The sequence below is a fragment of the Globicephala melas genome, chromosome 9 (genome assembly GCF_963455315.2).
Source record: "Globicephala melas chromosome 9, mGloMel1.2, whole genome shotgun sequence".
Classification (NCBI taxonomy): domain Eukaryota; kingdom Metazoa; phylum Chordata; class Mammalia; order Artiodactyla; family Delphinidae; genus Globicephala; species Globicephala melas.
Window position 1 is genome coordinate 94,277,006 of NC_083322.1, and position 24,319 is coordinate 94,301,324.

A 24,319-nucleotide genomic window follows, 5' to 3' on the forward strand; every position below is an offset into this window, starting at 1 on the left:
CCCCCCCAAAGAAAAAAGTAAAGAAAAGAAAAGAAAAGCCCACTAGCGGTTTAAGGCTAGCAATCAATCCAATTTACTGCAGGTACAATTTACATGTACACTGCACGCCGCAATGAAACCACAGTGTGATGCCAATAGGGCCCTTAAGAAAGTTTTCGCCTCAATCTCTGGAAAGGAGCTTTAAAAGAAAGCAAGGATTACAGTCAGCTAGAAGGTAGGGAGGGGACTTACCTCAAACCCAGCCAAGCAGAAATCAGAGCAGTAATTCTACAAGTCGACAGAGTACACTTTCAAGGCTATAATGGTGTGAAGAGGTGCTGGGCCACATGGCCTGGAGGCAGCGCTAATGCCCTGATGACTGATGCTGGCCGGGCATACAATGAATTTGGGGCTTGAAAACTAACAGAAACCATGCAGTAAGTACTTTGACAAATGGGCTTTCACAATTTCATTCATTGAATAACCTTTAAGCACAAAATTGGCTCGAGTTCTCTTGGGAATTATGTGACATGTCTTGGACGATGATGTGAGTATTTTCCTTTTTTAATTATGACTCCGTATGCAAAATGCAAAAGCACCCTAATGTGAGGACACAACTCCAGATACTGCAGATGCATATGTGGAGCTCAACACAATATTGCCTTTCAGGAGGGGACTGGAATGTTCCAATGCCACCTTATTAACTAGGTAATGGCCTGTTCATTCAGTTTCTTTAGAGAGCCATAGATTTTCTGGGACGTTTTGTTGGGCTGAAATATACACACACAGAACAAAAAACACTTTCACATTAAAGAAAAAAAAAAACCCGAAAGTGGTCATGAGTAGCTAAGAAGTGTGACACTAAAATATAGTGCATTTAGAATTACAAGTGGAAAAAGTCTAAGTTTAAGGGGCGAGGCAAAGGAAAAGTGCCTTGAAACAATTGAGACACCACGTAAGGTTTGCAATCGAATACACTTGCCAACACAGTTAACATCCAATTTCTTCCCAACGGCTCCCCTCCCTTATAACCCTGTAAAACCAGCCCTTAGATGGAAAAATCATAATTTTGGCAATTTCGAAAGAGGGCATGAAATATCTAGAGTGTCTCTAAATTAGCAAGTACCACTTACTGTTAGAGCATTGCCTTTAACAGCTTCTAAAAACTTAAGAAAAGGATCTTAAAACAGGAAGCTTGGTGAGCTCCTAAACCTGTTATTGGAGCCAGGAACACATAGCATATTTAATCTGCAAACTGTGCGAGTCTACAGTGATTTCAGCAAGATCTGAGGCATGCCCTCAAGGTTTGCTGGGATCTGGGATTAGGGGGTTGATAAGAACCTCTACTGCCCACGGACATGTTTTTCTTCTGCAGTTAAACACAAATGCACAGAGACGTTTGACTGCTGCTTGGCGTTACCGCTCAAGTTCTAAAAAAGCTTTGCAGCTCCTTTTGCTGTCAATATATCAAAGTTAAAAAAAAAAATCATCAAAGTGTGAAATTTCATTTAAAGTCTTCGCCAGTCTACAGCTCTATTTCACAGGCCCATCAAATACAAGTAGAGATGAAAAATACACTGAAAGTGCTGGAGAGAAGTTTGTGGTGCTCCCCCTGCCCTGTTGTTGTTTATTCTGTCTCCCTTTATTTGCTTTGAAACTAGAACAAATCAATTTTCATCTGGAAAAATGACAACAGGAAGTGAAGGGCAGCATCTTCTAGTAGCCTTTAATGAAAAGACAACCTGAAGTCATTATTAGAGTGGAATCTTGTGCTTAACAAATGAAATAGACACACACACACACACACACACACGCACGCACAATTTCTTCTACAGTCATGTCAGCATTTTAATTGACTCTCATGATATAAGTTGGCAGAAAATTTCTTGAATCTTCCAAAACAAATCAGACTGACTATAGAATATGGATGCCAGCAAAACTAAAACCTCCTTCAAAGAATTCTTTAGCTGGGGATTTACAACAATTGCATAAAGAAGAAAAGGCTGACTTTTAAGATAATCTACTATAGTCTAAAAGCATTAACATTCCATTACTAAGGTTTTCTTGAGGATTTCATGACTCACTGATTCACTTTTCCTTCAAGACTGGTTTTTCTTAGTACATTACTGTCTCCATATAAGTGAGTGCATGGCACAATGATCATTAAATTGTTTCCTTTCGTAAACTCCCAAACCCTATCCTTAAAAAAGGGGGGCAAGGGGAATCTCAGTAAGCAGGATACCTCACATAGATTGTAAGGACCCCTAAATGGCAAAGCACAGAGGAAGTCTGAAACCCTTACAGCATGCAGGTAATTAAGAAAACTGGCCAAGAAACAAAGGAAAGTTCAACTTTTAGGCTTGGGCATCAAACTGATAAATTAATGATTCTTTCATTAAATAAGTAATGAAATAATTCACCAGAGTCATTCTTCATCAGTACTGAATTTTCTCATTTCTGTCTGTAGTCCTTTGCAATTTCGACATACTGGAAAAATGTGTTTATGTCAGGGTTCGATCAAGGAACACAAACATGTTAAAGGTACCAGGAAGTCATAGGTATCTGAGTTGAATCTACTAGCCTTTCATAAGAATACAATCTATACCGTTTAAAGTGCTTCTGCGTGTGTGAAATTTCACTGGACACCTCTCACACTGGACCTACTCAGGCATCTGAAACCAAAGCTTCCCTAGGCTGACTTCAAGAATCATATACCCTCAAAGGATCTTCCCTTAGGCAGGCAGTTTCTAATTAAATAGCTTTTAGTATAAAATAAACCTCTGCTCCCTATAAGTATGCTATTACAACTAATTTAAATGTTAGTTCATGTTTGTTTCCGGTCTGACTATAGTCCAACTGGCCAAAGTGTTTGTGTACCAGGTTAACACCAATATTTCCTAACATAAACAAATTCTTTAGATACTTCACACAGTTTACATTGTAAAGCCAATCACCACTGCTTTAATAAAGGCCCTCAACTGAAATACTGTTCTGCTTCAAAAAGATGAAGCGATTTTGAGGTTATTCCACTACTTTGAAACATAGCATTTTCCTCCTTCAAAATAATCTTGACACATGTAATTAAGAAACTGTCAGACCATTATTAATTTTTAATTTAAAACCTAAATGAAATAATTACAGGAATCAATCAATAAGGCACCTATTCAAATTACAGAGCAATTACATAAATACTCAAAATTAATACTTTAGGCCAATTCTTGAAGATTTCCGTCTATAATATGCTAAGACTTCAAACAACACAAAAAGTGTAACATGGGGACCACGAATAGTTCCTGCCTTAAACAGACAGAAAGGACCATGGCAGAGGGCCACACCGGCCATGCCCAAGGCACTCAAGCTGGAATGCTTTTTAAAAGTTAACTGATTTCCACCAGACACTTATTTCAGGGATCTCAAAAACATCCCAATTCTGTCCAAAATCACATTGGGAGGGAAAAGCCTAATTACCACGAATTTCCAGCAAACGGCTCTGCAGAGACGAACTGGGGAGAAGAAGGAAGAAAGATAAAGGAGAGCAGAAGGTGTTTTCTAGAACCAGTCCGGCAAATGGCACTGTGCAGGTCTCTGCACAGCGGCCGACCCTCCATACCTCCGACTAAAGGGCTCTTTTACTTGGAGATGCGGACAGTCCATCATTTCAAACTGAAATGGCAGCTGGAAAATGTGGAACAGCTGGCAGAGAGCTGGGAGAAAATGTTTTACATAAATATATGTACATATAAACTGGCAGAGGGCCACGAGCGCTGTACCCAAGGCCAGAGTCTGTTCGGGACTGCACACCCGGGAGATGAGACCCTGGGGGCGGGCGGGAGGAGTTGCGGGGAGGATGCCTCCTTCATACTCTGTCTACACGGGGTCAGCAAGGGAAGCGTGGGTCCAGCTGCTCTCGGGATGGCATCTCCCAAATGAGGTGTAATCAGGGACGTGAGCACAAAGTTCAGGGGAGGATAAAAGGCCTGGGTGTGCGGTGGAGCTTCGGCATCTGGCAATCTGCTTAGAAGTCGCTTCACAAACTCTCCAAGTTTGGGTAAATATTTATTCCCTCTCCACCTCCTCCCGGCCCTGTGCCCTCTGCAACTGCAAAAAGTAACTGTCCCCTGCAGAGTGATTCATACCCAACTCTGCTCGGTGAAAACGCGGCCTCTTAAATGATTATTGCAGGGGCCACGGTTACCCCCCGCCCAACTTCCACAGCTCACTCCCTGCAGCTTCTAGTGCTTTTCTTTCTTTTGTTTTCTTTTTTTCTTTCTTTTATTCTTTTTTTTTTTTTTTAATGCTGTCCCTGGAAAAGAAAAGAAATGAAAGAATCCCAAATCATCCACAGATGGTACAGCTTTCACTTTTCCTCTCTCAGGACGGAGGCGCGCCTCCCTCGGATGGGAAGCGCAGGCTGGAGGAAGCCCCCGCCGCGGCGCTCCCCGCGCGCACCCACCTCGCCGCCCGCCGCCTTCCGCGCCCGGCCCCCCGGGGGGGATGCAACAGTGCGAAGGCGGGCGCCGGGGCCCCGGGGGCTAGCGGAGTTCCTTTAAGCCCTCGGGGTGGGGAGTGGGGGCTTGGGGCCCCGTCGCCGCGGCTGCTGCAAACTTCTTCCCCCACCCCGCCCTGCCCCAACTTCGGGAGATGAAATTCTCCAGTCCGTCTCCGGATGGCCGCGCCGAGTCAGACGCTGGGAAGGCGAGCAGGAGGGGGCGAAGTGAACACTCGCTCCGACGCCTTACCCGCTGCTCCCGAAATCTGGGCGCCTCGAGACAGCCATATTCAGTTCCTCCCGCGCCCCTCGTCGGGGACCCCCCCTGTCGACCCGGAGGCGCGGGCGCGGCCGCCGGAGCGGGCTCCCGGGTGCGGAGCCCCGCGAAACAAAGAACTTCAGGCGGGACGTACCTGCGGCGGCGGCGGCTGTCAAGTCCCCGAACTTCCCATAGACCCGCGTCCGGGGCGCGGGCGGGCAGCTCCGGGCTCCGCGCGGCCGCGGGCGGCTCGGGCTACGGCGAGCGGCCGGGCAGGGCGCGGGGGGTGCCGGCGGCGGGCATGGTGCGGCGCAGGCGGCCGCCGGGCGCGCGGGGAGGGCGGGTCGGGGCGGCGAGGGGGCGCGAGGGCGAGGGTGCGAGCGCGCCGGCGGCGGTGGCGGTGGCGCTGCCCCTGCCCGCTCCCGCCCGCTCGTGCGGCTCCGGCATCGGTTTCAGGGATCGTGTAATCCGATCCCTTCTGACTCACAGGCCCTGAGTGACAGTTCTGATTTGGTTCACCCGCGGGAGGGAGGAGAAAGAGAAAGAAAGAAAGCCCCCACCGCACTCCCCTCCTGGCATCCAATCGACTTTCTGGAATAAGGTCCCATCCCGGCCTGGAAACCCGCGCGGGCTTGGAGGCGCCCCCCGCCCGGACCCGCGCAGCCTGCGCTACTCACGGGTGGAAAAGTTGCTCTTCGGCTCTGCGCTTCCCTCCCTCGCGCTCCCTCCTTCCCTCCTCTTCCTCCTCCTCCTCCCCGCGCTCCTCCTCCCCCAAGTTTTAACAGATGTTGCCGGACTCTCGGCTCTCGCTCGTGCTCCCTCTTCCCCCGCCCCCGCCCCCGCCCCGTCCCTTTTCTTTCGGCCCCTCTCCGGCGGCGCGGTGGGGACGCGCCGAGCAGCAGGACGCCTGCCGCCGCAGGGGGCGAAGTTGGGAAAACTTGGAGGAGTGCGGCTCGCCTTACTTTTGCTTTCTTGCTCCCTGCAGGCCGCGCCGGGTGCCCGCGCTTCCCCGCCCGCCGCGTCCCCGCGCCCGCAGCGGGTCCCAGCGGCGACGCGGGCGGTGGCGAAGAGGCGGCGCGGGCCGGGGTCGGGGGCTGGCGGGGGGGGAGCCCGTGCGCCCCGAGCCACGCGCGCGCTCCCTCCCCGCCCTCCGCCTCCTCCGCCCCTCCCCGATCCTCACACGGACACATTCAAGCCTGCCCCTCCTCTTCCCCCTCCTTGACCCCGCGCCCGCTCGGCGCGCCGAGGCCCCACCCACCCGGCGAAGGGAAGGGGGCGCGGGCGTGAGGTCACCGCCGCCCTCCCCGCCCGCGCTCGCCACACCGCCGGGACGCCCCCGCCGGCCCGCGCCCCGCGTGCCCCCGCGGCGGCTCCCAGCTCCCATCGCCTCCCAGCCCGGTTCTCCCGCTCCCTTTTCTCCCCGCTCCCAGTTTGGGCTCCCTTTTTCTTCTTTTAAGGCCTCTCAGATCACAACCCCCCCTCCTTGGCTCGCCCACTCCTTGTACATTTCCCCAGGCCAACCCTGAAACTCCCCCTTTCGCCGAAGGATGCTTTTGAAAGTTCAGGGTTTTTCTCTCCACCGGACTCATCTGCCCTTTGGGGCCAAATCTGGGAAGTGGGAGCTCCCACTACACAGCCTGCTGTCCCCATGGGCTACTTTATAAAGGACCCAAAAACAAAGACCCCGGGCTTGGAGCCTGGACTCCAACGTGGTGCTTTTCCCTGAGCTACAAAGTGTCTCTGTCCCTGATTGATTTTCAGCGGCCCACACCAGAAAAAAAATTATTTTCCCTCTATTCTCAACCGGCCAGCCTGCATCCAACTGTTCCCTTTCAGTGTACTCAACCTGGACCTGTAACCCAAAAAAGAGAGTTCCCATGGGGGGAAACAAAGGGGGGGGAGAAAGAAAGGAAAGAAAACCCCTGTGGCATCCCTAAATCCGTTCTTCGTGGGGTAACCTGAGATTCCACCCACCCACCGGCCGCCAGCAGCGCCTCGGAGCTCAGGGTGCACTTGTGTTGACTCGAAGAGCATCTTGACTGAAGGAAGAGCCGTAGGTGGATGAACGATTAGCTATTAGGATCTGAAGAGCATTTTGAGATTCAAATGCTTAACTGGAGAATTTTGAAGGGAACTGATGGTGGTATTCACTATTTGTTTCCTGGGACTTGTTGCTTATCTCAAAGACTCCACAAAAGCAGACCCTGACTTAAGCTTTTATGGTAGAAGCAGTGAAGATAAAGGAGGGCTGAAGGTCCTTTTTAGCCGTTCATTTTACGATTTCTCTCTCTTCCTCACCATGCTTGGAAAAAAAAAAAACTCACCACTGACTCATCATACAGAGCAGGGGTCTCAGGATACATGGGTGGTGGTCCCAGCTTCCCCCCACTAACTGGCCTTAGGCCCGGGAGGATTGTCTGAGCCCATCTGTGGGATAGTGATAGGAAAACCAGGCCACATACCTCCCAGGATTTGTAAGGGTTTCCAATGAGATAATGCGTGTGAACGTAGAAAGGGACACAAATGAATTATTATTATACTTCCTGTATATACTCCAGCATCAGTCACAGTATTTTTTTGTATTCAAGTACTGCTTCTGCCTCAATCACATGAATGCAAATAATACATCCTGATAGCCTCCTCTGTTCACCCAATGGCAAATAAATAAATAAAAAGGAGACAGACAGCCAATAAATCAACAACTGGAATAAACTAGATATTTTGACTTTTACTTAAAAGTCTTTTGCACATTTTGGATCGTGAAGATCTTGATTCTCAGTTTTAAAAAGACAAGAACAAAGAAAAAGCAGCCCATCTTTCCCCCTTAGGCCCATCAGAATAGCTAAAAACAAGAGGAGAAATAAAGCTGGTGTCTCCTGTGTGTTCCTGTGTCCTCACCTTAGATTCTTGACAGAAATGAACAGTTTTTTGCTTTAGTGGTAAACATATACGTGAGTGGGAACATTTGGCAGAAATAGTAGCGGAAATAAAAAACTTGGTTAGCCCTCGTGTGAGTTAAATACTGCCGTAATGCAATGACTTTCAATCTATATTAACACAAAAATTATTTTTCCAAAGGAAATCTTGTATGGAATCCCAAAATACAAAAGAAGGCTACTCTGGTTGCAGTTGGGTGGGATCTCAGGGCCCAGCCCTCTAGCCTCCTGAGACAGCTCTAAAAACCCCAAAGTCACCCTGACACTCAATAGTGTAACCTTGCAATGATAAACAGGCCCTTACAGATTTACAGGCCTTCGTCCATGTCTAAAATTCCACCATTATAGAGTCACTTACTGAGAGCTTTCATCAGTTCTCTTTTCAAACGCAAATGTCCTAATACATTTTAACATATATATATATGTTAAACATATATATATATATATCTTCAAAATGATTAAGCTTATAAGACAGTTTTTGTTTGTATGTCTTTTGGCAACAAATTGGATGAAGCAGGAGACTTGAAGATCTTAGTATGAGTTTCCTAGGGCTGCTTATAATGAAGGACCACAAACTGGGTGGCTTAAAGCAACAGATATCCATTGCCTCACAGTTCTTGAGGCTAGAAGTCCAGGTCTCAGCAAGGCCGTGCTCCCTCTGAAACCTCTAGGAGAAGGTCTTTCCTTGCATCTTCCTAGCTTCTGGTGATGTCTGTCAGTCCCTGGTGTTTCTTGGCTTGCTACTGCTTCACTCCAACCTCTGACTCTATAGGCGTATGGCGTCCTCCCTTTGTTTCTCTCTCTCTCCTCTTCCTAAGGACACCAGTCAGATTAGAAGCCCACCCTACTCCAGTATGACCTCATCTTAACTAAGTGCATCTCCACAACCCTGTTTCCAAATCAGATCACTTTCTGAGAGAGTACAGGAGTTAGAACTTTAACATATCTTTTTGGGGGGACACAATTCAACCCATAAAAATACTGAAAGTGACAGAAGAGGATGAAGGATCTGCAACTGAGAGGACAAAGGATGAACCTGAGAACAAACTTTGCATGCTCCTCTGTATTGTTTTGCCCTGTCCTGTGTGCTTATCCATAATGACTCTTCTTGCCCTCACTTACTATTACAGCTCTTCCATCTCTCTTCACATAAGCCCCCTATTAATTATTGGGAAATTCCAAGTACAATTTCATGTGTATTGATAAGCTCCCAGCTGCAAGTGACAAAATTCCAACTCAAATTGCCTTAAGTTAAATTTAAAGTGGGGAATGGGTGTTTTGTTGACTGAAAAGTCCAGAAGTGTCTAGGTAGGTTTCAGGCAAGGTAGGATCCAGGGGCTCAAACAGTGTCAGCTGAGTCCTGTTTCCATCTTTCAGTTAGGCTTTATTCACACTTCATGCCAATGTTTTTTAGGCAACCAAGGATGGTGGCCAGAGGCAGCTGCATTTTACACAGTCCGTCTTACTGTTTGCATTCCCAGGGATGCAATATTCCTCTTGGCCAGGCAAGGGGGAGAGTTGCATGCCAGGTGAACAGTTAGCATAAGTCCTCTATAAAGCCCAACATGATAGCCACCATATTCTTCCTCCCTTCCTGTAAATGCAAGACTGTCACATTTTCCACTGCTTCCCTCCCATACATGCAGGACTGTCACCTCTGCTTCAGTTGCCCAACGTAGGGCTGCCTACTGGGAGGTGACACATTCAGTCCACCATGTTCTGGGGCATCCTCAGCACCCTGAAGTCAGTGCAGCCCACATCTGTGTGGGGAGAAGGATTTTCTTGTTCTTTGAAGTTACACGTGATCACGAGTTTTCTTAATATTTTGTCCTCGTGTATGAATATCCCACCAATTTCTTTTTCTGAAAATAGCTCAAGGATTCATACCTTTTTCATCTACAAACTCAAGATAATAAATGTTCATAATGAAAATGCAAACCTTCACATCCCTATCCCCGTGCATCCACCCAGCCAGCCAGCCACCCACCCACTCACTCACCCGTCCATCTGTCCATTCATCCGTCCATTCATCCATCCATCCACCTCCCCATCCACCCACCCATTCACCAGTGATGGTTTACTGTTGGACCAAGCCTACCTGCCACATACTGTCTACACTTATGGTGAGTTATTTTCTGGGAGGCTTCTCAGTCTGGCATGCAAATAGACTCCTTACAGACAACATAACCAGCCAATTTCCAAATGTTTCCGAATTCAGCAGAGAACATAGCTTAATGCTGAAACTAGGACCTTTAACATCTGTCTGTCTGTATGTCTTTCGGAAGTTTGTAGGTGCCAGTTAAGGAGTCTCACCACTTTGAGAAATGATGAGAATAGAAATACCGTCCGGGCTGCATTAGAGAACTAGACTCCAAAGACAATAAGGTTTCTTCCATCCAACCATGCTCCCCCCAGCTGACCTATCCCCCGCCACGAGTGGGAGCAGCTGGAAAAGGCAGACCTCCCTCCCAGCCAGGAAGCCCTGACTTTGGAGCTATCTCATGGATGTCAGTACAAGGAGAAGGGGAATTCGGCCCTTGGAGGGGTGCAAAGGAGATACAGCAGGAGCCAGCGTTCCAGACCCCAGTGTCGCTCTACTCATCGTTCTCTCTCCCTCCCCCTCTCTCCTCTCACTCCTAGTTTCCTAAAGTGCTCTCTTCCGATTCACCCCCAGGGCCAAGACAACTGATTCCTAGACTGAGCTGATCTGATGTCCTGAAGGCACCTCAGCCCCTTTAGGTTTCCTGCTGCACCCTTCTCATTTCCTGGACGTGGTGTTTCTGCATGCACTGCACCCACCAGTGTGCACGTAGGGATAGTACTGGGGGACCCAGGCAGACACCCCCAGACACACACACACACACACACACACACACACACACACACACACACACACGTCTTGCAAGCGCCCCAGGGAAAGAAACCCTCTCTGAGTTGGCCCAGAGTGGACAGCCCAAGCTTCCCCACGCTGACTGGCCGCTTGCCAAGAGGGAGAATGCTGTAAAGTGCATCGCACAGGTGCCCTCCAAGGGTCTCTCACTCAGCACCCGCATAACTTATTCCTGCATCTTCCTACAACATTGGGATTCTAAATGTAACCCAGATGTGGGCTGTGTCCCTCTTCACCTTGGAGATGTAGCTATAATTGGCTTGGACCTCAGCCAATCCCACAAGTTGGGAAGACCTAAAACCCTCCCTTTGGATTGCAGCAAAGTTCAGACCCCCCTGTGGATGCTGCATGACACTGCCCCTTGCCCAATCCACAGGAAACCCACCTACAGCAGGCACGGAGGGAGCTTGGTACATTTTAGTGATGATTTGGGTAGCTCAAGGGTGATTTTTCTCCATCCCTCTCTTTCAAAAATAAAACTAGTTTTTCTCTCTGTGTCTCAAACAAAGCAGCTGAGTGGCCAGCATCTGTTTCTTGAGGTCTCACCCTCCGTCCCCAGGAGCTTATTCACATGACACGCTGGTTTCTCTTGCCTCTTCCGTGTCTCTTTGCCCAGGATCTGCCCCACTGCCTTTGTCATCAGCTCCCAGCCACCTGGCAGCAGTGCTCGGTACTTCTTTGAGTTTCCATAAAGCTAAGGTAACACGCAGTGGCGCGTGGGACACGTGTTGTCTGTCGATGTCTATGATTTCATGTGCATGAGTACATTTTGCCCTGGACTCTTCATTTCGCCACAGCTTACTTGCAGCTACACATGTTTGCGTCATCTGTCTCCCTCCTGAAAACATTTTGAGTTTGCTTGGTTTTGCCCTAAATAATCCACTGACACATACTGTAGGTTTTACCGAGAGTTTTTGTAAACAGGCTATAAAGGAGGGGAGGTAACATCAAACACATCACACCAGATATTGGCAACATTTCCCTCTAAACTTTCTGTCCTTCATTTGTCTCCGGCTGTGCCCCTACTACATTAATTTATCTTCTCCTGATGGGTACCCAGTCCCACTGATTTCCCTTTTCTTAGAGCAATCTGCTTCTGTGCCTCTAAATTGGGTGTTCTGAGAGATTCCAGGACTCATCTTCCTTAGAAAATGGCTTAGGACATCCATAGGAGCTCATGAGCTCATCTTATCTTTTGACTCTTACTCCCTTAAACCTCCACACATACACCCGGCAACTCATCAGTGTATTTCTTTTCCAAAGGAGCAGGAGGAATTCCTATGAGGAGTTTTGGTGAATGAAACTTCCCGTATTTGCTACATAAGAAACTGACAAAACTGAGGCCATGAACCTGGGAATGTAATGAAGAATTGGGATATTTCAAGAAAAGACAAGAAGCAGTGGTCATTTGCTTGGGAACCATTGTATGGAAAGAGGGACCTCCCCCACCTCAATAACCATGGGGTTCAGAGGAGGAGCTCTGAGACCAGAGTGAGGGGTTAACATGAATGTGACGGGAAGAAAAATGGAGTCTCAACCCCCAAGTAGTAGCAAGGCCAGCCAGCAGCAGCAGAGCTGTTCCAGCAGAGCTCATCTTGGCCATGGGAGAACATTCCTCAGCCAGAGAACCTAGTGGGGGACAGGAAGGATGTAGGACCTCTGTGTCCCACTATCCCACCAGCTGAGAGCTCCGAGCCAGTGATTACTTTTATACCTTTGTTATTGTAACACTCCTTTCATGGCTCTTCCAGGGTCCATTGTGGCTGAGTAGAGAAGCACAGTCACATACAGAAGGTGGAAGATAGGACCCTCTCTCTCTCTCTTTCTTTCTCCCCATCTCTATCTCTCTGTCTCTAGCTCTTTGTCTCTATCTATCTCCATCTCTTTCTCTACCTATCCATAACCTGTAACATATGGTTCAGCTTTTTATGATAATAACTAACAGTCTCACTTCTTTGGGTCTTTCATATTAGTCAGAAGCCTCCGAGACAGAACAGACCTGGATTTAAACCCTTTCTCCACCGTCACTAGCTTTGTAACTTTGCCAAGTCAACTCACTCAGTTTGCCCATCTGTACATTGGAAATAATGATATCCATCTCCCAGAGTTTTTGTGAGAAGGAAATGAGATGGCAGATTAGAAAGGGATGGGCCTGCTGTATGGATTAAGAGATGCCAAGAAAAGCAGATTTCTTCTTTCTCCTTTTTATGCCAACTGAGCTCCATGTTACCAGTCACAGCCTTTTCACACTCAGTAAGGAAGACACTTGAGAGGTAGGGTTTCCAGTCTCTGTTCTACTTCCCCTATAAAAGTGTGACTTGTTTGGAACAGTTTTTTTGGTTTTCGTTTTTTTTCCAAAATAGTCAAAGTCACAAAAACTATTTCAAGAGTCTATTACTCACAAAGAGCTCTTGGGAGAAAAATTTCTCCCCCAAAGAAACCACCTGCCAATTCCAGATAACCTGTTACTCTGCCATGCTCACAATCGTTTAGAAATCATTTACCACTACAACCTTCAAAAGCAACAAAGGTCCACAGCACCCGACCCTTGGCTACTCTAGATTTTTCTTTATACAAACCATCAACAGGCCTGGCCTGCAGGATCACTGTGTAGGCAAGGCTCAGTGAAGAGGTGAGGTTTCCTTCCTAGTTTGGGTTGCTTACACCCAAGGGACTCTGGTTGATTCTCCGTTCGATCATGTATTCATTCAACAAACGTGCAGGGAGCGTGTGCTATGAGACAGGCTGCCCAAGTTCACTGGGCCTATGGCGGTGAGCCAGTGGTCACATTCCTTGCCCTCACAGAGCTTAGACTCTAGAGGGCACCATGGAGGACAAGAACAGGGCAGTATGTGACAGATTTCAGGGTGGGGGGGGCTGCCATAAATGGAGGAGTCATGGAGGGCTTCCCTGAGGAGGTGACTGAGGCTGAGACCCAAGGATGCAGAGCAGTGCTGAGTCTGGCGGTGTGGTCCAGGCAGAGGGAAGCCGAGGAAGGAGCGTGGCCAGAGGCTGGGAGATAGGCAGAGCCTGCCAGATTCCAGGACAGAAGGTCAGTGTTGGCTTTGCTTATATTCCACTTGACCCAGGAGATTAATCCCGCGGCCTTAGGTGATGTCAAAAAGGGTTTCAAGATCCTGGTTTTAAAGGCATATTATTATAATGAAGTGTGCGTATATGCTTAGCTCATAATTTTACTCCTGCGTGAATTAAGAACCGCACACTGCATTTATTTTTCTTTCCTTCAAGTTTCACATCACATTTGAAAGTGTTGATTCTACATGTTGCTTCAGTTCCCAAGACACCATGGAGAGAAACACATGCTCCACTTATTTACCATTTGACATACCGAATAAAAAATATTCCTTCTGCCCACTTCTTAAGCTCCACCAATATTAGATATGTTTTAGAACAGAAATATACAAGGTTACATGTGGTATCTATCTGTGGAGCACATTTCAAAGAGAGGCACGCCATGAGCACATTTGTATGAAGGCAGTAAAGTAAAATCAAGGTTGAGCCTGAAATACCAAATGCACCGCAGTCTTAGTTGCTTGTTAACTTGAATTAACAGTGCTTGAGCTTCTGCAGTCAGATTTCCTCTGCACTTGCAAAATGAAGTGGAGAATTGAGTAAATTATCTTTATATGGGCCAGGTAGTTAAGGCAAAACTTGGTTAGTTAGCCTGGATTATCCAGATTCTGGTCTTATCAGAAGGCTGTGCCAGAAAGCTGGAATAAAACACCCTTCTTTTAAAAAATGTGATCATTTAAAAAATAATCACAGTGTTGGTCGGAAAGGTGCTAGGGAGATAGTCAACAAGGTTAAAAAGTCTCCCAGAGAAGAAGCCAGGCCATGAAGATTCTATTCAAGCTTGCACAAATAAGAGAGATCTGGGCAGCAATTAAATTCCTGCATGTTTCTCAAAACGGAAGGGAGGGTGCTCAGCTTGGACAAGGTACCTTTCACAATAAAGGTTCTGTTAAGAACAGGTTTTAGGGGTTTTAGAGACTAACTCTTTATTTTGTATTGTCTATTATACCATGCTCTGGAGCAGGAATGGGCACAGACACCAACGTTTCCTAAGGGAAATGATTCATGTCCCAGAATCCTAACCGACAGCTCCAGCATGCCTTCCAAGAGTCTTCACAAAAGTGTCTCCTGCTTTATGGTGGACTGGGCTTTCCCATTCTTACCTCATTTCCACAAGATCCCAATTACAGAAGTAATGGAAGGAAAAGATTTAGTCCATCCCCTTACTATCGAGTCAACATGGAGCTCTCTTACACTTAAAATTCAGTTTGGTGTTGGTGACGAAGCCTAGGATTAAAGAATCAAAGTCAGTCTTAGTTCTGCCCCTTTTCGGCCATAAGTTTCTGGGCAAACTACTCAACCCCTCTGAGCTGCAGTTCCCTAGAGGTAAAGCCGAATCATAAGACTTAGTTTATAAAATGATTTAGAAAATTCAGTAAGATAATACTTATTCCCTGCCTGGCACATAGACACTCAACTTGATTTCTTTCCCCCCCCTTTTTAATGATACTTAGAGTAAATCCATGGTAGGATCTCAATAAACATGTCTTAAATGAGTAAGATAGATAGATAGATAGATAGATGAGAGGTAAACAGATAGATGATAGGTAGGTAGATAGATAATAGAAAGATAGATAGAAAGATAGGTAGATGAGAGGTAAACAGATAGATGATAGGTAGGTAGATAGACAATAGAAAGATAGATAGATAGATAGATAGATGAGAGGTAAACAGATAGATGATAGGTAGGTAGATAGATAATAGAAAGATAGATAGAAAGATAGGTAGATGAGAGGTAAACAGATAGATGATAGGTAGGTAGATAGACAATAGAAAGATAGATAGATAGATGAGAGGTAAACAGATAGATGATAGGTAGGTAGATAGACAATAGAAAGATAGATAGATAGATAGATAGATGAGAGGTAAACAGATAGATGATAGGTAGGTAGATAGACAATAGAAAGATAGATAGAAAGATAGATAGATGAGAGGTAAACAGATAGATGATAGGTAGGTAGATAGATAATAGAAAGATAGATAGATAGATGAGAGGTAAACAGATAGATGATAGGTAGGTAGATAGACAATAGAAAGATAGATAGATAGATAGATAGATGAGAGGTAAACAGATAGATGATAGGTAGGTAGATAGATAATAGAAAGATAGATAGATAGATAGATAGATAGATAGATAGATAGATAGATAGATGAGAGGTAAACAGATAGATGATAGGTAGGTAGATAGATAATAGAAAGATAGATAGAAAGATAGGTAGATGAGAGGTAAACAGATAGATGATAGGTAGGTAGATAGATAATAGAAAGATAGATAGATAGATAGATAGATAGATAGATAGATAGATAGATGATAGATAGATGATAGACAAATGACAGGTAGATAGATGGAGTGCCATGAGAAGAGACAGACTATAAAGACATGAAGCTGGATGTATTCTGCTCAAATAGGAGCTGGCGAGCTTGAGTGCCATAAAGGTCACAGAGACTAGAAGGAACATCCTCAGCTCAAGCTTGATTGAAATTAGGTTGGGCAGAGACCCACGTAGAGTAAACTCTTAAAGACCACATTCTCTGGAGCTGGGCCCCTTCCCCACACCCTCTGTTCCTCCCTCACCAACTTGCACCTAGTATAGATCTACCATTGCTCATTCAAAGACTTGATGCATAGATCTAATAAAACCCGAATCCCTGGAATCTGTTTCCACCCCTGCCACGAGTAGAGGGGTCCCCACGCCACACCCATTCCTCTTAATAGGGGAATAGGGAGTCCTATCAGCCCACCACTGACATCTTCACAGGGTTCAACCAAACCCACCTCCTGGTCCCAAACACTGCTTTCCAGCCCTCAGTTTTAACTCTCTCCCAGCTTATCTCTATATGCAGAGGAATGGTCAAAACAGCATCAACTCACATGTGAAAATTCATTCATTCATTTATTCATTTACTAACAAGTGCATATTTTCTACTGGACAAGGCTGTCTCTGAGCACTATACATAGCCTACTAAGAGTAAAACAGGAGAAACTGAGTCTTATCATGGAGCCATATTGATTTTAAGAGAACACACTATACAGATGTGAAAAATAGAAACACATTGGACCTACAACACTCGCACCCAAAGGAATCCCCAATATTATGTTCTCCTCTCTAAACAACATTTTTGAAGGCCCCCAAAACAACTGTTATCTTCAACAGTTCATACAGTTTTAGTCCTTTGGGAGTTAAAGGTTTATTGGATCATCTTTTTCTTAAGGGACCATCTTCTTTCTGCTGGGACTATCTGGCAAAATTTTATGATGTCCCTGACACCTTCTGAGGGTGGGTTTATATGCACCTGATCTGTTATGCACCAGCCCCCCAGGCAAGCTGGTCTGTAATCACAGGCCTTTGAACATGGTGGCTCCTGCTGTGGCCTCTCAGATATCTGAAGTTCATGGGTCTCTTTTTACTTGTACGTCACAGAAATCCAATGGCTTGAGTCACAAAGGGTAAATCATTAGGAAGATAATATAAGAGCAAGTTCCAGGAAGAAAGGATGCAGATGACCTTCAGAGCATCTCTTATCTCTAGATTTCTCTGTGCTTTGGCTAGAGTGTCTTGCTGAGAACTGGGTTTCTCCAACCACATGGTAGAACACATGACCTCAGGTGAGAAGAAAAGAAAGTTTACCACTTGTGGCTTCAGACCCTGGAGAGGGGATGGCTCTCTTATCTCAGATTCATGTCAAAAATCCCATGGGATGAATCCAATAAACCTGGATGTAGGAATTAGGACTTGGTGATCGGTTTGCTTTGCAGGGAGTGTCTCAGAGTGTAGCCTAATTTCCACTTCCTCACGTTGGTGATGAGATGGTGGCATCAACCTCATGTAAAGTACAGAATTGAAGAGCATGAGATGGTAGAGATGAGGGGAACTGTAGTAGGCAAGGCAGGGTGAATATGTACCATTTTGATATTTCAAGTTTGAAGTCTGTGTGGTAACGAGTTAGAAATATTCTGAGGATACTAGATACGTAAACATGGAGTTGAGATAAAGAAGCCAGACAGGTTTGAGCTGGAGATAAATTCTAAATACTTTGGAATCCTAAATACCTATTAGTGAAAATTATGGGAAAAGATGGATCCAACAGGAGAAGCAGATAGACCCAAATAAGACAATGTGATCCAACCCTGGGCAATGACGACACTTAAGTGATTGACTAATGATGATACAGCAAGTGAGACTGAGAAGGTGAAGCTGGAGCAGTAGAAAGGAAACCAAGAAAAGAAGCATTGGATATCCCTGCCCTGTTCACCCCCACAGCTCCCAGCTAGTCAGTTTCTGTTCCTTGGTGGGAATCCTGACTGTTTGAATAAACCAGACACCACGCCCCCCCCCCAAAAAAAGGAAGGAAGGGCTGTTAAAGAATGAAGTGGCCACTGTTCAGATATAAGGAGAGGTTAAATGACATGAGCATGAAAAAGCAGCTATCAGATTTGGCAATTTGATTTCCTGAATCAGCATTTAATGAGCATCTAATATGTGCCAGGCACGGTTGCTGGGGAGGAGGTGAGGAAGGAAGGCGCTATGGTGCCTCTCAAACATTAGTGTGCATCTCAGTTACCTGGGGATCTCTGTACAAGGTACAATCTGCTTCAGTGGCCTGGGGTAGAACCAGAGGTCCTGCCTTTCTAAGAAGCCCCAGGTGATGAGATAATGTTTACCTGAAGGTCTCATTTTGAGCACTAAGAGTTTAGACACGATGACATTATAGGTCATAGTAAGTCAGCTTTGATCCTCAGTGAAAAAGTGGGACCTATTGGTGCCTTTGGAAAGCAGCTTCAGGTGAGTGGAGGATTGAATCCAGTAGACGATAGGTGTTCAGAGAGTGGGGATGAATTACTGTGAAGAGGAAAGTTTGGGTTGGTAGCAATGCAGCTGACCTGGGAACCTCTGGCTGTATGTGTACCATTTTGATTGACCAACCATAACAAGTAGGAAGATTTTTCCAGATAACATCTTCTGTCCCTCAGCCATACCTTCCCTCCTTCCCTTTTTAAAAACATGGTATGTACCGTTTTTGAGGTCCCTCTAGTCTTGACCAGGTATATTGCTTAAAATTTGGTGTATCCCAGGCATATAACTGTAAAAACAAAATCAAAAAAAGGTTGTACTTGAAATGTTAACAAAAAGACTCCTTTGGGAATTTGGGATGTTGATTTCTTGGACCAGTGACTTACATGTTAATGTTTTCATTACTATAGTCTAAATACAGTCTAATACAGTCTAAAATTATTTGCACCATAAATTTTGACTGATTCTGTTCAGCTGGTTTTACAGGGGGTAGGCCTACCTAATGTCTGTTTTCTCAAAGCTTGGGGGTCAATGCAGCGGCTAACGTTGTTTCTTTTGTTTTGAGGGGGGAATTGGCAAGGTATTTAGAGGTGGCTGGTAGACGGGAGAAGATGAACATTGTAACCTGCGTTCTCATCTCGGGACAAGATGGTGTAGTAGAAGGACTTTGAGCTCGCTTCTTCTTCTTCTTCTTTTGTTTTTTTTTGCAGTACGCGGGCCTCTCACTGTTGTGGCCTCTCCCGCTGTGGAGCACAGGCTCCGGACGCACAGGCTCAGCGGCCATGGCTCATGGGCCCAGCCGCTCCACGGCGTGTGGGATCTTCCCGGACCGGGGCACGAACCCGCGTCTCCTGCATCGGCAGGTGGACTCTCAACCACTGCACCACCAGGGAAGCCCCATGCTCGCTTCTTCTTAAACTGCATTCTGCAATCACTGAAATAAAACGTGATGTTTTTCCTCCATCCCCCAGCTGCATGGGGCTGGGGTCAGTTCTAGCTTGCAAACAAGGTTCCCCAGGACTGATGTAGACAACTTGGTGTGAGTTTCCAGGCTACTTCTTGATTAAGAACTACCATATGATCCAGCAATCCCACTACTGGGCATATACCCTGAGAAAAACCATAATTCAAACAGATGCATGCACCCCAATGTTCATTGCAGCACTATTTACAATAGCCTGGATCTGGAAGCAACCTAAATGTCTATCAACAGATGAATGGATAAAGAAGATGTGGTATATATATACAATGGAATATTACTCAGCCATAAAAAGGAATGAAATTGGGTCATTTGTAGAGACATAGAAGGACCTAGAGACTGTCATACAGAGTGAAGTAAGTCAGAAAGAGAAAATCAAATATATATTAACGCATGTATGTGGAATCTAGAAAAATGGTACAGATGAACCTATTTGCAAAGCAGAAATAGAGACACAGATGTAGAGAACAAACTATGCACACCAAGGAGGGGGAAGGGGAGTGGGATGAATTGGGAGATTGGGATTGACATGTATACACTGCTATGTATGGAAGAGAAACTAGTGAGCGCCTGCTGTATAGAGCAGGGAACTCTACTTGATGTTCTGTGGTGTCTTATATGGGAGGGAAATCCAGACGGGAGGAGATAAGTATATACATGTGGCTGATTCACTTTGCTGTACAGCAGAAACTAGCATAACATCGTGAGGCAACTATACCCCAGTAAATAAAAAAAAAAAAAGAACTTCTAACCACGATCCTGTACAGTCATCACCTAATGTATTGAGAGGCTTCAAGCAGCTCATCCAGCTACAAACATCCTTAGATCTCAGAGGGGATCAAAGCAAACAATGTTACAGAAAGAAAGAATGCAGAATATTCCATTTCTTTTCAATTCATTACCAGGTTTCTGCATCTTTATTCTGTTTCCATTGAAATTTGTTGCACATGACCTGGTACTTAATTTTATAATGGGTTGACACGAAACCCAAAGTAGAAATCATTGACATTGCATTGGGCAGAGGGGCTACTGAACACTTCCACCCATTCCTGCAGCTCAGCTGTTTCCCCAGGGAAAATAGGCATTGCATGTTCTGGCCTGGAGCCCCAGCTCTGGGCAGACTCCCTGCAGGAGTTTCTCTTTACAGATAATCACGGCAACTCTGCCTGAAGGAAGGGAACAACGCAGTGGCAGTACAGAATAAAATGTGAACTTGCCCTTGATAGAATTACAGTTCTACTTCTCAACCTTCCGAGCTGATCCACCAATCAGAACAGACCCAGAGCTCTGAAAGACATATGTACATCTAAGAAACACAATGAGTATTTGTTTCGATGTCTGGATCCACATATAGGTCAATGGATGGAACACTCTGGAAAAAATGATTCAATATTTTCATTGTCAATTACAAGAGGTATATTATTTAATGGAAAAAATAATTAGTGCCCATTTAAAAGTCATACCAGTGTACTTTTTGTCTTTTCCTAAACACCCTCAAATCTCAAATTGGTAATAAACTATAGAACTATAAAAATTTCTACAGTTTTTCCCTCAATGCATCCCTGGAAATCTTCTTGAGAATCAAATCATCATAAAGTTGCTCAGATTTTCCTATAGGGACAATGCCGTAATTGGGAGTTGAGATATTGACTAAGGATTTGGAGTCAAATAAATCATAAATATGGCCACTGATCTACCATAAATGCAAAGCCATAACTGCTATAAACCTCAGTGATCACTTAACATTTTAAAATTATGTTCTAAGTCACAGAGGCCTATCATTTTATGACTGTAGGGGACCTTTGGGATTATCTTGTCCAGCCCCCAATTTGGAGATAAGGAAATTTAAATCAAAGTGATTAGTTTAATGTACTTAGGAGCAAAGCCAGGACCACGGCTCCATCTTTCCTCTCTGCTAAGTTCGTCCCCGGCGACACCCTGCAAAATTAAACATGTAAATACCTATGAGAAATGGGAAAACATATGCATAGAGGAGAGGGAAAAGTTATTTTATCATCCGTGTGACCCAATATTAGTATTTTTATTATAATAAGATATTGATTCGACAGCTATTTCATAATTCTGTTATCCTTCTGAGCATTTAGGAGGATATTTTAGGGGACAAAATGATTCCTTTTCCTGCTATTTTTTTTTTAACATCTTTATTGGAGTATAATTGTTTTACAATGTTGTGTTAGTTGCTGCTGTATAACAAAGTGAATCAGCTATACATATACATATATCCCCATATCCCCTCCCTCTTGCGTCTCCCTCCCACCCTCCCTATCCCACCCCTCTAGGTGGTCACAAAACACCGAGCTGATCTCCCTGTGCTATGCGGCTGCTTCCCACTAGCTAGTTATTTTACATTTGGTAGTGTCTATATGTCAGTGCCACTCTCTCTCTTCATCCCAGCTTACCCTTCCCCCGCCCCGTGTCCTCAAGTCCATTCTCTACATCTGCGTCTTTATTCCTGTCCTGCCCCTAGGTTCATTAGAACCTTTTTTCTTTTTTTTCAGATTCCATATATGTGTGTTAGCATACGGTATTTGTTTTTCTCTGACTTACTTCACTCTGTATGACAGGCTCTAGGTCCAACCACCTCACTACAAATAACTCAATTGTGTGTCTTTTTATGGCTGAGTAATATTCCATTGCATATATGTGCCACATCTTCTTTATCCATTCATCTGTCTATGGACACTTAGGTTGATTCCATGTCCTGGCTATTATAAATAGTGCTTCAATGAACACTGTGGTACACGTTTCTTTTTGAATTATGGTTTTCTCGGGGTATATGTGCAGTATTGGGATTGTTGGGTCATATGGTAGTTCTATTTTTAGTTTTTTTGTTTGTTTTGTTTTTGCAGTACGCAGGCCTCTCACTGTTGTGGCCCCTCCCGCCGCGGAGCACAGGCTCCGGACGCGCAGGCCCAGTGGCCATGGCTCACGGGCCTAGCCGCTCCACGGCATGTGGGATACTCCCGGACCGGGGCACGAACCCGCGTCCCCTGCATTGGCAGGCGGACTCCCAACAACTGCACCACCAGGGAAGCCCCTATTTTTAGTTTTTTAAGGAACCTCCATACTGTTCTCCATAGTGGCTGCATCAATTTACATTCCCGCCAACAGTGCAAGATGGCTCCCTTTACTCCACACCCTCTCCAGCATTTACTGTTTGTAAATTTTTTGATAATGGCCATTCTGACTGGTGTGAGGTGATACCTCACTGTAGTTTTGATTTGCATTTCTCTAATGATTAGTGATGTTGAGCATCCTTTCATGTGTTTGTTGGCAATCTGTATATCTTCTTTGGAGGAATATCTATTTAGGTCTTCTGCCCTTTTTGGATTGGGTTGTTTGGTTTTTTGATATTGAGCTGCATGAACTACTTTTATGTTTTGGAGATTAATCCTTTGTCAGTTGCTTCATTTGCAAATATTTTCTCCCATTCTGAGGGTTGCCTTTTTGTCTTGTTTATGGTTTCCTTTACTGTGCAAAAGCTTTTAAGTTTCATTAGGTCCCATTTGTTTATTTTTGTTTTTATTTCCATTTCTCTAGGAGGTGGGTCAACAAGGCTCTTGCTGTGATTTATGTCATAGAGTGTTCTGCCTATGTTTTCCTCTAAGAGTTTGATGGTGTCTGGCCTTACATTTAACTTTTTAATCCATTCTGAGTTTATTTTTGTGTATGGTGTTAGGGAGTTTTCTACTTTCATTCCTTTATATGTAGCTGTCCAGTTTTCCCAGCACTAGTTACTGAAGAGGCTGTCTTTTCTCCATTGTATATTCTTGCCTTCTTTATTAAAGATAAGGTGACCATATGTGTGTGGGTTTATCTCTGGGCTTTCTATCCTGTTCCATTGATCTATATTTCTGTTTTTGTGCCAGTACCATGCTGTCTTGATTACTGTAGTTTTGTAGTATAGTCTGAAGTCAGGGAGCCTGATTCCTCCAGCTCCGTTATCCTTTCTCAAGATTGCTTTGGCTATTTGGGGTCTTTTGTGTTCCATACAAATTGTGAATTTTTTTGTTCTACTTCTGTGAAAAATGCCATTGGTAGCTTGACAGGGATTGCATTGAATCTGTAGATTGCTTTGGGTAGTATAATCATTTTCACAGTGTTGATTCTTCCAGTCCAAGAACATGGTATATCTCTCCATCTGTTTGTAATGTCTTTAAGTTCTCTCATCAGTGTCTTATGGTTTTCTGCATACAGGTTTTTTGTCTCCTTAGGTAGGTTTATTCCTACGTACTTTATTCTTTTTGTTGCGGTGGTAAATGGGAGTGTTTCCTTAATTTCTCTTTCAGATTTTTCATCGTTAGTGTATAGGAATGCAAGAGATTTCTGTACATTAATTTTGTATCCTGCTACTTTACCAAATTCATTGATTAGCTCTAATCATTTTCTAGTAACGTCTTTAGGATTCTCTAGGTATAGTGTCAAGTCATCTGCAAACAGTGACAGTTTTACTTCTTCTTTTCTGATTTGGATTCCTTTTATTTTTTTTTTCTTCTCTGAGTGCCATGGCTAAAACTTCCAGAACTATGTTGAATAATAGTGGTGAGAGTGGGCAACCCTGTCTTGTTCCTGATCTTGGTGGAAATGGTTTCAGTTTTTCACCATTGAGAATGATGCTTGCTGTGGGTTTGTCGTATATGGCCTTCATTATGTTGAGGTAGATTCCCTCTGTGCCTACTTTCTGGAGGGTTTTTATCATAAATGGGTGTTGAATTCTGTCAAAAGCTTTTTCTGCATCTATTGAGATTATCATACGGTTTTTTTCTTTTTTGCATTACGTGGGCCTCTCACTGTTGTGGCCTCTCCCGTTGCGGAGCACAGGCTCCGGACGCACAGGCTCAGCGGCCATGGCTCATGGGCCCAGCCGTTCCGTGGCATGT

The 24,319-nt window shown here is 45.0% G+C and overlaps 1 protein-coding gene across 1 annotated transcript in view; it reads right to left on the reverse strand.

Annotated features, from left to right (window-relative positions):
• GLI3 (GLI family zinc finger 3) overlaps positions 1-5,002 on the reverse strand; it is a 286,648-nt gene extending 281,646 nt beyond the window's left edge. Inside the window, exon 1 of the mRNA XM_030871185.2 lies at positions 4,882-5,002. The gene's annotated coding sequence lies outside the window, so the exon portion shown is untranslated. The remainder of the gene's footprint in view (positions 1-4,881) is intronic.
• Between the last annotated feature and the right edge of the window lie 19,317 nt (positions 5,003-24,319).